Source organism: Podarcis muralis, chromosome 6 (genome assembly GCF_964188315.1).
Source record: "Podarcis muralis chromosome 6, rPodMur119.hap1.1, whole genome shotgun sequence".
Taxonomy (NCBI): domain Eukaryota; kingdom Metazoa; phylum Chordata; class Lepidosauria; order Squamata; family Lacertidae; genus Podarcis; species Podarcis muralis.
In genome coordinates this window covers 49,384,511-49,399,536 of record NC_135660.1, presented here as the reverse complement: position 1 = coordinate 49,399,536, position 15,026 = coordinate 49,384,511, and positions in this window count along the sequence as shown.

Here is a 15,026-nt window from a genome sequence, read left to right as displayed (position 1 = left end):
AAGTGGATGAAATTTGCTGGCATTTTCATGCCCCTCCAGAATTGATAAAACCTGCCAAATTACAAGCAAGTAAGTCTAGAGCCTTTGGTGCCGGGCGCCTTAAAGTGTTGTTTTTGTTGTTATCACCTTCTCATTATAGGGGATTGGAATGCTAAAGTAGGGAATCAAGAGATAAAAGGAACAACTGGAAAGTTTGGCCTTGGAGTTCAAAACGAAGCAGGGCAAAGGTTAATAGAGTTCTGTCAAGGGAACAAGCTGGTCATCACAAACACACTTTTCCAACAACACAAGAGACGACTCTACACGTGGACATCACCAGATGGGCAGCATCGAAATCAGATTGATTATATTCTCTGCAGCCAAAGATGGAGAAGCTCTATACAGTCAGCAAAAACAAGACCTGGAGCTGACTGTGGTTCAGAACATCAGCTTCTTATAGCAAAATTCAAGCTTAAACTGAAGAAAGTAGGGAAAACCACTAGGCCAGTCAGATACAATCTAAATCAAATTCCTTATGAATACACAGTGGAAGTGAGAAACAGATTTAAAGATTTAGATTTGATGCACAGAGTGCCTGAAGAACTATGGATGGAGGCTCACAACATTATACAGGAGGCAGCAACGAAAACCATCCCAATGAAAAGGAAATGCAAGAAAGCAAAGTGGCTGTCCAACGAGGCCTTACAAATAGCGGGGGAGAGAAGGCAAGCAAAATGCGAGGGAGATAGTGAAAGATACAGGAAATTGAATGCAGACTTCCAAAGAATAGCAAGGAGAGACAAGAGGGCCTTCTTAAACGAGCAATGCAAAGAAATAGAGGAAAGCAATAGAATGGGAAAAACCAGAGATCTGTTCAAGAAAACTGAAAATATGAAAGGAACATTTCGTGCAAAGATGGACATGATAGAGGACAAAAGTGGTTAGGACCTAACAGAAGCAGAAGACATCAAGAAGAGGTGGCAAGAATACACAGAGGAATTATACCAGAAATATATGGATGTCTCGTACACCCCAGGTAGTGTGGTTGCTGACCTTGAGCCAGACATCCTGGAGAGTGAAGTCAAATGGGCCTTAGAAAGCACTGCAAATAACAAGGCCAGTGGAAGTGATGATATTCCAGCTGAACTATTTAAAATCTTAAAAGATGATGCTGTTGAGGTGCTACATTCAATATGCCAGCAAGTTTGGAAAACTCAGCAGTGGCCAGAGGACTGGAGAAAATCAGTCTACATCCCAACCCCAAAGAAGGGCAGTGCCAAAAAATGCTCCAACTACCGCACAATTGCGCTCATTTCACATACAAGGTTATGCTCAATTTCTAGAGAAATTCCATTTGCAGTACTTTTGGGTACACATGGAACACACTTTGGCAATATAGTAGAAGGCAAGAGATATCATCAAATAGTCCTGTAGGATCAGCTCCAGTTTTCAGCCTTAACTACAATGAACAGCTACACCAGGGGTTGGCAACCTAAGGCCCATGGGCCACAAGCGGTCCACGGGGGTCATTTAACCAGCCCACGAGCTGAGCTGCCCCCAAACCGAGCCGCCCGCTCAGCAAGTCCTGTGCGCTGTGCTAAACCAGTGCAGTGCGGGGACTCGCTTCCACGGCACCGGAAATCAGGTCTGTGCAGACGCAGATGCCGGAAATCACGGGTGTGCGCGATCCGGCCCACAGAGGGATCTCCGCTGGAGTGAACTGGTCCAGGCGAAGTAAACCTTGCCAACCCCTGAGCTACACCAAAGAAAAGAGAATTTCTCCAGCTACATGCCACTTTCGACAGATTACGGATTTTACGAAGGACAGACATAAGACCAAAGCAATAGTTTTCTTTTTCAGCTTGCCCCACAGTCTTTGAGCAAGTCACCACCTCATACTGTAGAAAGAAGGCTCACAGGGAAAAGGCCTTTTAAAACTGGTATTTCAGTGGGGGTACTGTAATCTCACCATTACACTAGAAATAGAATATCATATTTAGGGTTGTGTGGGGTTTGTTTGGGGGGGGGTGAGTATTTTTTCAACAAAAATAAATAAAACCAACAGGAAACTTTATCTGCATAACCACAGCCCAGTGTCATTTCCCCCTACTCCTTCCTTGTCAAGCAAGAGGATCTTGGGATTGTATTTCCTTGGAGTTTTTACAATGATAATGAGAACAATTATATTTCCCCATCTGGAATCCATTAAACGTGATTATGATTGCTGACTTTCCTATCCTTATTACTATCTGGATTAGCTAACCCCATTACAAAGAATGCACTCCCTAAACTCAGTTGGAAATATGATTTCCTGTCATCTAACCATGGTCTCTCTCTCGTTTTCTCTCCCTCTCCTCATGTACCATCATAAACGACATCATCTTTTGCCTCAATTACAAGAACCTTAATAGGTTCAAACTCCCAGGTGACATTTCTGCAGGTGCTTAAACAAACCAAACCAAAAGAAACATTTGATCCACTCAGTCACGAGCCTTGCATTCTCTCAGTTGACCAGATGGCTGCATGCCTGCAGCTTGCAGGTGCTATGAGGTGGAGCTTCCAATGTCTTGGCCTTTCAAATCTGCACAACATAAAGTATGTTAAAGAAAAGATTGGGGGGGGGGGGATACAGATGTAATAATTACATCCCAGCACAAGATTCAGGGTTTTACTAGTAGAAATACAATCCAAAATTAATCTAGGGCATAGTCTCAGTGCCTGATGACTTCTTAAAAGCAATGCTAATCTGAAACACATGTCTTGATCTACAAGCTTTGTTTCATTTGTATTTTCTTCTCTCCCCCCCGCATTGCCCCCCCCCCCAGGCCAATTTGATGAGTTAACCCAGTTTTAAAATATATCTTTGGATTCTTTTGTCAAAGTTTTTTTGGAAGGAATCGCATGACCAGACTACGGAACAGAATCAATCATATAGAAAAGGGGGGGGGGAAGTATTTGGAAGGATTACAGTGGTACCTCGGGTTAAGTACTTAATTCGTTCCGGAGGTCCGTTCTTAACCTGAAACTGTTCTTAACCTGAAGCACCACTTTAGCTAATGGGGCCTCCTGCTGCCGCCACGCCGCGGGAGCCCGATTTCTGTTCTCATCCTGAAGCAAAGTTCTTAACCTGAAGCACTATTTCTGGGTTAGTGGAGTCTGTAACCTGAAGCGTATGTAACCTGAAGCGTATGTAACCCGAGGTACCACTGTATAGGGCTTTGTTGGGAGAAAGGTTCACCTCTCTGTTGCATGGGTACCTTGTGTAGTTTTGAAGTTCATCAAATCCTAAGATGATTTTGAACCCAGATTTTAGGGCAGCTCATAAAGAGCAGTTTCATATCACCTCAGATCCTGTCTCTGACTTGTTCATTCTTGCCACCTGCCACACACTCACATCTCAAGCCACCCCTACTTGCAGACTATGGACCCCCTCTCACCAACAGTTTCAGTACTCTGGAGAAAACCTGGCATGGTATGGGGAGTACTAGTAACATCATATCCTTTCCTTGCTCATGCCCTGCCCATGTGACATAGAACTGCTGAAGGTGTGGGCTTTACTCGACAGTAAGACGTGTACAACTTGTGAACCAGAAAGACTTCTGACTGGAGGACCTGGGAAAGCTATTTCCAGTTCACTCTTTGCTACCAGTTCAGAAACAGAGGTGAGACTGGGCTGATGCAGTGAGAAGAGCAGGTCGCAATAACATCTTAGTCAGTTAGTTATAAATAAGGTCTCTGGGGTGAGTTACAAACGATGTAATCATACAGCGATAAAAACAAGTAAAATAGTTACCACACAAACCACAAAACCAAACCTTGACTTTCAAATACCAGAGTAAAGAGCTGTGTATGTAGCACATGGCAGGCACTGTGAAGGAAGATGATAGGTCCATCTGTGGGGAACGAGTTCCACAGTTTAGGGTCTGCCATAAAGAAAGCTTTTTCCCGCACTTCTGAGAGTAGCAGAACAACTAAGCATGTCCCTCTGCTGCTCTTTACAGAATATATTTAGGGATGAAGATGGTCTTTCAGATGTGGTACCCAAGCCAGTTGGGCTTTAAACACCAATGTGACCACTTTGAATTTGATCTGGAAACAAACTGGCAACCAGCGCAGCTGCTTTAAAATGAAGGCATGAACTGAACGGATAATGACTGAGGACATCCTTGAACATCATTTGGCGATAGAACAAGGAGCGATGAAGACCCTTGTTTAATTTGTAGCAGAAGAGTAGCAGAGAGTGTGGCAGCTGGAGTGGCAAATGGACAGGGTAGAGACTTCGTGGATTCTAGCTTTTGGAAGAATTTAGTATTAGGGAAGACATAGGACCTTTGATTAAATGGCAGTTAGCTGGAGTGGTTGACCATATTTTCATTCATCAGTGAGAGGGCAGGTTGGGAAAGGAAATAATCTACTTAGTCTGTGAAAGGGTGCTTGCCTGCAGTCTTTCTTTAAGGAGACTGATAATGCGTTACAATATTGTGCCTTGTCTATCTTTGACTGCTCTTAGCTAGCAAATTTTCTCTGCATTGTTACGGTTTTATTATTTTCTATATGCAATATACATTGCATATAAATTAGCGTACAAATTTTATTTGGTCTACAGTGATAGGCATGTAGATATGTCCTCTTTTTTCAGTGGCGTGCGGACGCCCTGCTCATGTTGAGCAGGCAAGAGTGTCTGCTTTGCTCTTGCCATTTCTGTAAGTGCTTCACTTTGTGATCAGGGCACTGCTGCTGTTCTAGAATCCGGTGGGAAACCACCATTACGTGAGAGGCTTTTAATCATTGTGGAGAATACAAAGGAATTTTTTCGCTTAAAAAAAATTGAACTCTTGGATTCTGAACTCTTTAATGATTCTGAAGTGGCTAATGAGAGTGAATCCTCTTTTCCTTTGCCTTAGGCTCATAGAAAATGGAATGTGTGGTATCATGCAAGACCTTGGCTTTTATAGGCATTTGGAAATCTGTTCCTGACCTGTAAGCTTGTAAGATATGCTCCCTGTCTGCTCCCCAAATCATAGAATTCCAGAATTGTGTATGATGCTATTTGACAGAAAAATAAACCCATAGTGATTAAGGCAGTGGTTGCCTTCAGAAGAGTTTTTTTTGTCTAACATATGCATGTATATTACTGTAACATGTAACAAAATGTGTATGTTGAACAGAATTGCATACAAATATATACATTCGGAGAAATGCACATTCAAAAGCTGGTGAATTTTCATGAGTAGTTTTTTTTAAAAAAAATGTTCAAACTGATGTGGAAATGTGGAGAACTGAAAAACAAGATTGAAAAAAGAGTAGTAGTAGTAGTAGTAGTAACAACAACAACAACAACAACAACAACAACAACAACGTATTTATTTATACCCCGCACATCTGGCTGGGTTTCCCCAGCCACTCCCAACAGAATATGAAAAACACGATAAAACATCAAACATTAAAAACTTCCCTAAACAGGGCTGCCTTCAGATATCTTCTAAAAGTCAGATAGTTGTTTATTTCCTTGATACCTGAAGGGAGGGCTTTCCACAGGGCGGGCACCACTACTACGAACAAGGAAGATATCTGGCAATAGAAATACAAGTTCAAGGAGAAAAAATTTTGGTATTGGGAATATATGCACCAAATGAAGGGAAGGCGGAATTTTTTAAGAAGTTGCATGAGACTTTAATGGACTATTTGGACTTTAAAATCATAATGATGGGAGACATGAATGGTGTTGTCTCCACCAACATGGACAAGGCACAGAGACAAATAATTTCTAAAGATGGAAGATTACCAAAGACTTTTTTTGAAATGACTGAAACATTGGACCTGATTGATATTTGGAGAGTGAAGAACCCTCTGGAGAGAGAGGGAACTTTTTTCTCTGAAGCAAAAATGACATGGACAAGGATCGACCAAATCTGGGTAACTAGTAGCATGGCTCCAAAGATAAAAAAAGCAGAAATCTGCCCAAAGACTTGCTCCGACCATAATGCTGTGAAGATGGAGATGAAATTAACAACAACTGGAACCTTCAGATGGAGGATGAATGACGCCCTATTCAGAGATGAAGAGATTTATAAGAAGGCCCAAAAAACTTTGAAAGACTATTTTGAGATAAATTTGAGAACAGATGTGATGCGAGGTTTCCTGATACAACAAAACTCTATAAAGAGGAAAAAGCAGAATGAGAGGAAAGAAAAACTTTTGGAAAAGATAAAAGAAGGTGAGAAGAAATTGAGGTCTAAACCAAAGTCTCATGAGATTTTGAGAGAAATAAAGTATTACCAGACGCAATATATGGAACTGATGAATCAAGAGATAGAATGGAAAATAAAGCAAATGAGACAAAGAACATTTGAATCGGCAGATAAATGTGGGAAACTTCTGTCATGGCAACTGAAAAAGAGACAAAAACTGAACACTGTGACAAGTTTGGAAATGGATGGAAAAATTATTCATAAACCAAATGAGATAAGCAACTGTTTCCAAAGCTTTTTTAGGAAATTATATACACAGGGGCCAATTGATGAGCGGGAAATAGAAGAATTTATTAAGAAGTATGGATTACCAAAGATCTCAGATCAAAGTAAAATGATTCTGAATGAGAAAATATCAGAGCAAGAAATAGAGGGCGCCATTCAGAATATGCAGTTGGGAAAATCTCCAGGACCAGATGGTCTAACGGCTAGATACTATAAGGCATTGAAGGAATGGATAATACAACCACTGAAGGAGGTCTGCAATGAAATTTTGGAAGGGAAAAAGGCACCTGAATCGTGGAAAGAAGCTTTCATCTCACTTATACCGAAAACAGAGACTGAAAAGAACCAGGTTAAAAACTACCGCCCTATATCATTACTTAATGTGGATTACAAAATCTTTGCAGACATTTTAGCAAAAAGATTGAAAAGAGTACTGATTGAGGAGATTCATAAGGACCAAACAGGCTTTCTCCCAGGGAGACATATGTCAGACAATGTCAGGAACATTATAGACATTTTGGAACTGCTGGAAGTGAACATTAGCAGAAAGGCGGTGCTAATCTTTGTGGACGCGGAGAAAGCCTTTGATAACATTTGTTGGACCTTTATGAAGAAGAATCTCCAAGGTATGGGGGTAGGCCAAGGTTTTGAAAACGGTATAGGTGCTATATATTCTAAGCAAAAAGCAAAGTTGATTGTGAACAATGTGGTTACGGAAGAAATACCCATAGAAAAAGGTACACGACAAGGGTGCCCAATATCTCCCTTGCTTTTTATAACAGTCCTGGAGGTCTTGTTAAACATGATTAGAGGGGACCAATTGGTTAAAGGGATTCAGGTCGGAGCCAGAAATTACAAACTAAGGGCATTCGCAGATGACCTTGTATTGACTTTACAACAGCCAGATACTAGTACTAAAAGAGTATTAGAACTAATTGAGATATTTGGTCAAGTAGCAGGATTCAAATTGAATAAGCAAAAAACTAAAGTGTTGGAGAAAAACCTAACATTGGCAGAAAAAGAGAAGTTTCAAAGTGAAACAGGTTTAGTAATAACAAAAAAGGTGAAGTACCTGGGTGTGAATCTGACTTCTAAAAATGTGAATTTGTTTAAAGACAACTATGACAAATGTTGGACAGAGGTGAAGAAAGATCTAGAAATATGGTCAAGGTTGAAACTTTCCTTGTTAGGCCGAATTGCTGTTATTAAGATGAATGTATTGCCTAGAATGTTGTTTTTATTCCAGACACTCCAGATCCTGGATAAAATGGACTGTTTTAAGAAGTGGCAAAAAGACATATCAAAATTTGTCTGGCAGGGCAAAAAGCCCAGAATAAACTTTAAGATTTTAACTGATGCAAAAGATAGAGGGGGGTTTGCCCTGCCGGACCTGAGACTTTACTATGAATCGGCAGCGTTCTGCTGGTTGAAACAATGGCTGCTTCTTGAGAACACAGACATTTTGGATCTGGAAGGGTACGACAACAGATTTGGCTGGCATGCTTATATATGGTATGACAAGGTAAAAATGCATAAAGGTTTTAAAAACCATATTGTTAGGAAAGCACTATACAATGTTTGGATAAGATATAAAGATTTACTGGAAAGTAAAACTCCCAGGTGGCTATCACCAATGGAGGCTAAAGAGACAAAAAAACTTAATATGGAGTCTAAATGGCCAAAATATTGTGAAATTTTAGAGCAAGATGGTGAAAGGGTCAAATTACAGAGTTATGATAAATTAAGGTCAAAAGTACGAGATTGGTTGCACTACCTTCAGATAAATGAGGTATTTAAACAAGACAGGAAAATAGGTTTTCAGAAGGAGAGGTCGAAATTAGAAACAGAACTGTTAGAACCCAATACTAAGAACTTGTCAAGAATGTACAATTTGCTGCTGAAATGGAATACACAAGATGAAACAGTAAAATCGGTTATGATCAAATGGGCACAAGATATGGGTCATGACATTATGTTTGATGACTGGGAAAGGTTATGGAACACTGGTGTGAGATTTACGGCTTGTAATGCTTTAAGAGAAAACATAATGAAAATGATCTATAGATGGTATATGACCCCAGTCAAACTTGCAAAAATTTACCATTTGCCCAATAATAAATGTTGGAAATGTAATGAGACTGAGGGTACTTTCTATCACCTTTGGTGGACCTGCCCGAAGATTAAAGCCTACTGGGAAATGATCTATAATGAAATTAAAAAGGTCCTTAAATGGACATTTTCTAAAAAACCAGAGGCTTTTCTCCTGGGCATGGTGGGCCAATTGGTGCCAAGGAAGGACAGAACTTTCTTTATGTATGCTACCACAGCAGCAAGAATTCTTCTGGCAAAGTATTGGAAGACGCAGCAGCTACCTACTCTGGAAGAATGGCAAGCGAAGGTGATTGACTACATGGGAATGGCAGAGATGACCGGCAGAATCCGAGACCAGGGGAGTGAGACAGTGGAAGAAGACTGGAAGAAATTTAAAATATATCTTAAAAACTGTTGTAATATTGAGGAGTGCTGAGATGCTATGGTGTTAAGAAACGGAGAATTGCAGCTGTATATCATAAATTTAAGGGAATTACAAGGAAGATGAATTAATTAATTAAATGGAGGGTTGCTGATACAAGGGAAAAATAAGGATGCAGAAAAAGGGAGGTATGGGGAAGTCCGGGAAACAAGGTGAAGGAAAATGAGTTTATGAAACTATACATGTTTATTTGTGTGTATGTTTTGTTTTGTTTTGTTGTTTGTGTATAATACATGTTTGGAAAATTAATAAAAATTATTTAAAAAAAAAAAAGGAAATGTGGAGAACTGAAAAACAAGATTGAAAAAAGAGTAGTAGTAGTAGTAGTAACAACAACAACAACAACAACAACAACGTATTTATTTATACCCCGCACATCTGGCTGGGTTTCCCCAGCCACTCCCAACAGAATATGAAAAACACGATAAAACATCAAACATTAAAAACTTCCCTAAACAGGGCTGCCTTCAGATATCTTCTAAAAGTCAGATAGTTGTTTATTTCCTTGATATCTGAAGGGAGGGCTTTCCACAGGGCGGGCACCACTACTGAGAAGGCCCTTTGCCTGGTTCCCTGTAACCTCACTTCTCGCAGGGAGGGAACCACCAGAAGACCCTCGGAGCTGGACCTCAGTGTCTGGGCTGAGAAGTTGACTGATTGCCCCTCACTAGTGGAAGGTGAAACGGAAGCCAGTGGCCATGCTGGGCCAGAGCCAAGGCGAGGGACCATCTCCCTTTCCCACCCACCCACCCTCTCTCCCCCACTCCCTCTTTGGTCTCCCATCCCTCCTCCCCTCATCCCCACCCAGCAGGTCTGGGTGAAATTATTGCTTGCAGAGGACTTTTGAAGTTAAGTTGGGGGCCCTAGGGCATCAAGTTGCCCACCTGTGCACTAAAGGGGCAATGTATTCAGGATTTAGTGAAGCATCTTTCTTTTGCTACATCCATGTGAAGCACATGAGTGATTGCCCTGGGTAACCCAGCACTGCAACGTCACAAATGCCTCGCTTCTTCCGCCACACATCAGTTGTCGTTTATGTGCTAATTTCGAGGTTGTCTGATGCATTAGATCTTGGCACAGCCAGCTCAGAACTTTCAAACTGTTTGCTTTGTTCTCAGATTACACATTCATTTTGATTCTGGAAAAGGATTACCTAATTATAAGCAAGCATTCCAACAGAAGCCGGTTGCAGCTCTTTCCAGTCATAATGATTGTTTTTAATGACTATTTAAGATGCACCGCCTGGGGGTTGTATAATCAGCCCATATTTATTGGCTTTTGCAGAATTCACGAGGAGACACCTCATAGGAGCAACCCTTTAGCATTCGACGAGGAGGAGATTTTACAGTACAAGTCTGCCAGGCTGTCACAGCGTTAATTATTACCTAGGAAGCGAAGAATGAGGGTTATTTTCAGTGTTGTTGTTGTTGTTTTTAAACAGTCATAATGCTAAGGAGCCAAGCCATGCCAGAATTATCTTTAGGGTAATTCAAGAAACAGAAAAACAATAAATTTGTTAATTATTTAAATGTGTTAATTATTTAAATGAATCCATGCTTTAGAATAAATCCAGGGTTCAAACCAACCATAGCTGATTGCCCTGACCAAGCCATCTCTTGTAGGTAAGAGGACTCTTGCCTACAGTACAAAATCTCTTCTGTTCCTTTAATCTTGAATTGCGAAAGTTCATGAATGTAGCTGGTATAAAGTTCTTTTTACGGGGCTGTGATCTTGTGTGGCACCCTAAAACACATGTTTTTAAGCACTGTGCAAGCATGCCCCACAAAAGCATGTGTTTGGGGCTCTGTGCTCTGTACAGGTCACATGACTCATGTGGGAGCACAGACAGGAAGACGCGTGTCCCAGTTTTGGAATTCAAGAGGTTGGAGGGTATGAAACTGGTACACTTGAAAAAGTTCATCAGGATAAATCGTCTACATTTCGGCAATTAAGAGTCCAGGACTATAGAGGAGGTGTGAGCTTTTACCAGCTGTTTCTAGTACACCAGCTCTGGTTGTATCTGGATCGGAATAACTCAGCCGCTGTAGTCCATGCATTGATAACCTTGACATTGGATTACTGCAATGGGCTCCATATGCAGCTGCCCTTGTGCCTGGTCTGAAAGCTCCAGCTGGTGCAGAATAAAACAGCAAGACTGCTGATGGGGCAGAATGCCAACAGCATGTGACACCTCTCCTAAACTATCTGCAATGGTTGCCCATGTTCAAGGTTCTTTTGTTGATATACAAAGCCTGAACAACCTGGCTCCAGAAGAGTGCTGTTGGTTGCCCTGTGTTACAGAGACCTGACTGGCCTTAGCTAGAAGCTGGGCATTTATCATGTTGGTGCCATGTTCTGGAACATTCTTCCAGCAAAGATCCAACAGGCCTCCTGCTTTTTACTTTCTGGTGTCTCTTGAAGTTGTGTGTGTGAGAGAGACACAGACAGGCCTTTGCCGCTATTTAATTTTTGATTTGTCAGGCACCTGAGTGATTCTCTCTCTCTCTCTCTCTCTCTCTCTCTCTCTCTCTGTGTGTGTGTGTGTGTGTGTGTGTAATTTTAAATGATGTTTTATGTTTTATAGTGCATCCCACCTTGATATATTTCATGATATGGCAGTATAGAAATACTTTTTTATAAATAAATGAACAAGCACTCGGCAATGTTATTAGGGACTCTGGGATTTTTAACCAAGAGGAAATTTATAGCCTGAGGCTGGAAGCTGGCTTAGTTTTAGCTACCTTCGAGTGTGTGTTTATGCCCAGGTTTCAGTAGGCAAGAGGAGGATGCAACACCAACCCTTGTGATCGAAAGGCAGCATGAGGTCTCCACACTAGCCAAGCCTGGTATGAATACGAAAAGACCAGCTTTCTGCCCTTGCCTGGTCAACAGAGAAATGCCTTCTGTGGTCTTCCCCAGCTCTTCCAGCTCATGCTTCCTCTAGCATCTGCAAATGACCTAGAGTACATACCCTCCAGCTCTAGTTCAGGGACATCTGCTAGCCTGGTTGGTCCCTAACAAGAATCCATGCTGTGTCAGAGATGTCTATAGGATAGGAGAAGATGAACATACTCCATGGTCACCACTGGCTATCCCCTGAAGAGGGAGGAATTTAGACCTGTCCCCAAAGTATACAATAAAGCCCCTGACTTCTCTGCAAACCCCAGGAGAAAATGCTACCCCATCTCCTGGCCTCTTCATTAGACATTATTTTGACACAAAACAAAGAGAAGAGTTTACTCCTATGAGGACAAGCAAATGAGATTTCCTTCCCTTTAGAACCCCGATGCTGTACCTGAGTGTCTTACAACAAAAACTAAACCACAGAGCAAAAACCTATCACAAGTTAAACATAAAGTTTTTATGAGTTGAACTCTGAACTTTAAAAAGTCTGAAATCTTTAGCAATTGCTTCTTGCCTGCAGGATAGATGCAGTTAGTCTTCTGCCTTGTGGGCATGCCCTCAGCTGCAATCCTTATTGATGTTCCTTTGCTACTGCTTTCAAAACTGTTAAAATTCCTTCACTCAAGTGTTCTTAGCACTTATGTTGATAGGGAATACTTCAAAGGATACATCTTTACTTTATCAAATCTGCTCTAATTTTGCAGATGGAATCAAAGAGCTTTATTTTAAGTCTAGTCAAGTTTGCCAACTGTCCTAAGCCCCAGAAAATCAATTCTATGTTACTATTGTAATCAAACTCGGTGTAAAAGCCTGTAACACAGTGGGCCAAAATATTCCGTGGAGTAACTGTTGAGCTCAGCTAGTTTACATGAGGGATAGCATTAGGCCCAGTTTGCAGGATTCCTCCCCCCCCCCCGTGCTCTTTTCCTTAAGGCATCACCTGATATATTCTGCTCTTTGACTACATTGATAGGTGACCTACACATCAGTCCCCAAAACATCTTTCTCTTTATTCATAATTCAGAACTGTGTTCTCTCTCGCTTTCTTCAGAAAAAACACACACCAGTCCTCAGGAGTGAATTACATTCTGGGTGTTCTGATGGAGTTATTATAACGACAGGGAATATAATGAGATCCAATGTGTTTGGCAGGCTTTTATGACTGACTTGTATAGGAGAAAGCAGCAGTAGTATAGCTGAGGGTCTGGGCATTAACATCCACCAAACACTGAAGGAAAAATAATATTTCTCCCCCTTCATGGGCGCTCTCTCTCTCTCTCTCTCTCTCTCTCTCTCTCTCTCTCTCTCTCTCTCCCCTCTCCCCCAAAATGTTGCGTCCATGCTGGCAAATTGACCCTCCTACTATTAAATTGCACATATAAAGACTTTTAAGTAGGTTGGTCTTCCATTGGGATTATTCAGATTGCATCACTATGCAGTCTTTCCTTGCAGAAATAAATTATTAGGACCTCATTATCAAAAGTCATTATTGTTCACAATTGCAATGTGTTCCTCATGTTGCTCCATTCTAATACCACCACAGAAAAGAGTCCTAGTACTTTGGTTAGGTAGTCTTTTCTTTTCCTTTCTTTCATTTTGCTGTTGTCAGCCTGATTTGGAAGAATGTATTAGAAATGAAGCCAAGCAAACAAGAATACTTTGACAAAGTAAAGATGGCCATATTGGCCTAGAAGTAGCATTCCAAAGCCACCCCTTGATTAGGCCAACCAAAATGTCACAGTGTTGATATTCTATCAAGCTCTTCATCAGGCTTGAGGGCAAACAAGAAGAGGGGAGAGAAAATTGGACTAGTGAGAATGCCGCAAGTCTGCATCTGGTAAGCGTCTTTTGCGGGTTTCTTGCCCACAGTAGTAGATATGATGGTCTTCCGAACTGAATTCGCCCATTCCCGTCCATTTTAGTTCACTGATGCCCAGGATGTCAATATTTATTCTTGCCATCTCACTTTTGACCACATCCAACTTACCCAGGTTCATGGTTCTTACATTCCAGGTTCCTATGCAATATTTTTCTTTACAGCATTGGACTTTCCTTTCGCTTCCAGGCATATCCGCAACTGAGCGTCCTTTCGGCTTTGGCCCAGCCGCTTCATCAGCTCTGGATCTACTTGTACTTGCCCTCCGCTCTTCCCCAGTAGCATGTTGGACGCCTTCCGACCTGAGGGGCTCATCTTCCAGCGTCATAACTTTTATATGCCTGTTGTCTTTGTCCATGGAGTTTTCTTGGCAAGGATACTGGAGTGGCTTGCCGGTTCCTCCTCCAGGTGGATCACGTTTGGTCAAAACTCTCCACTATGACCTGTTCATCTTGGGTGCCCTGCTCGGCATAGTTCATAGCTTCTCTGAGTTCTTCAAGCCCCTTTGCCACGGCAAGGCAGTGATCCGTGAAGGGGGCACTACTGCTAATATCACCCATATGTTGTAGTGCCTACTCCAGCAAATTGGTTATGAACTCATCACCCTGGGAATGTATTATCTACATTCAATATTTTCTTTCGTACTTTGCAGGTGTCATTCTGTAACCATTAAAATATTGGCAATATTAAAGGTCTGTTTCACAGAAAGAAGAGCATCACAAAGGCCTGTTGCATAAAATATAGCAGCCATGTGGTGGTTCTCTCCATGTGCTAAGTCATTAACATGCAGACCTTGCATTGTTTGGGTTGGGGAACATTTGCTAAAGCATGGGAAGGAAATTCTCCGATCTGCATGGTATCATAAACAGATCACTGCCACATGGACAAATCTAAAGTAGCCATGGGGTGTGCTGTATAATGTGCCCTGGCCCTGAGCTATTCAATTCACTGTGTTGTTTTACCATCGCATCATTTATCCCGGGCACAGACATTCACAGGAAGTCCCATGTGCTTGAAGTTTTAGCTATGTTTTTTACACTGCTGAAGGAATACATCCCAACACACATACTCCCAAACACTTTAGTTCAGGGCTTTCACCACATCTTCAGCTGTTAACAGAATAAATCTATCCAAGTTAAAAAACAACACATTGAGCCAGGAAACATTAGGAACTGTATTTCTCACAAACCTGGTGGCAATGGAGAATTATCCAGATCTGAAGGCAGAGGCTGGAAACAAACAGATTAAATTAAGGTGA